This window comes from Terrapene carolina, unplaced genomic scaffold (genome assembly GCF_002925995.2).
Source record: "Terrapene carolina triunguis isolate 2854851 unplaced genomic scaffold, T_m_triunguis-2.0 Scaffold26613, whole genome shotgun sequence".
NCBI classification, from domain to species: domain Eukaryota; kingdom Metazoa; phylum Chordata; order Testudines; family Emydidae; genus Terrapene; species Terrapene triunguis.
This window is the reverse complement of record NW_020690964.1, coordinates 1977-3323: the sequence shown is the minus strand read 5'-3', so window position 1 is coordinate 3323 and position 1347 is coordinate 1977.

Below are 1347 nucleotides of genomic sequence, written 5' to 3'. Positions count from 1 at the left end.
CCCGTTGTGCCGGGTGCTGCACAGACCCCGACCGAGATCAGGGCCCCTTTCTGCTTGGAGTGTCCCAGAAACAGAAGGAAATGCAGGCAGAGCTCACGCTGCTCAGGGAGCAGGGAAGGAAAGGGTTCTTCTCCCCCAATTACAGGTGGGGAAACTGAGCAGAGAGAAGTTTACATTGGAGTTTTCAGCTCCCTCTGGGGTGCCCAACTCCCATGGACACACCCCAGGGTTTGGCCTGCAGACTCTGGGGGGGGGGCTTGGAAATCTGCATCCTAAGAGACAGCGAATGAACCCAGGACTCCTAAACCTTGTGGAGACAAATGCCTAGAAGAGCAGCCGACACAGGAGATTGGCCCAGGTTTAAGGAACAAACCTGTATATTAAGGACTGCAATATCCAGTGGGGTGAGAAAAACTGCCTAATCTAGTTGCTGCCCAGTGTAATAGGGTTGAAAGTTTAGACTGCATGCTTATATTTTATTTCTTTTGGTAACTAACTCTGACTTTTTGCCTGTCACTTAATATCACTTAAAATCTACCTTTTATAGTCAAAAATTTGTTTAATTGTTTATCTTTACCAGTGAGTTTGTATGAAGTGTGGGGCAAATCTGCTTAGGTTTGGTGTATGTCCACTTTCCATTGTTGAAGTGGTGAACCAATTAATAAATTTGCATTGCCCATCTTGAGCAGTGCAAGACGGTATATTCCTGGGGTATAATGCTGGGAACTGGGGAGATTTGGCAGGTGCCTTTCTCTGTGTGATTCATGAGTGGCTCTGGGAGCATTCATGCAATCTAGCTGGGTGTGGGGCTCCACATGCAGTTGTGCTGAGTGATCACAGTGCCTGGAGGGGCTTGCTGCTGGTCACTAGCAAAGCATTGTGAGAGACAGCCCAGGCTGGGGAGAGTTTGGGGGCACAGTCCCAGGCTGCATCTCGGTCCCAGGCTGCACCCCAAGGGGATCCCATCACACCCTCACTCTGCATTTCCCCCCGGGGAGGGTCTGTTCTCAGCTCACCCGAGTCCTGGGGCTCCCATCAGATATGGATCCAGCTGCTGGCAGAGCTGAGAGTCCCTGAGTCTCCTTCCCCTTTGGGTGTCTTTATATAGAGCCTGACTGGGCAGTTGGGGTGAGGCAGATCCTCCCACTGAAGGGCCCAGAGATGCTCAGTGGGGCAGGGAGTTATGGGGGAAGTGGTCACAGGGCAGGGTCCTCTGACACTCAGAACCCACCAGCCCCAGTGCCTGGTGCTCCTGCCCCTGTGATCCTCCACCCAAGGTTTCTCCAAGAATGGAAATGGAACCCAGAAGTCCTGGCTCCCAGTCCCCCTGCTCTTACCACTAGACCC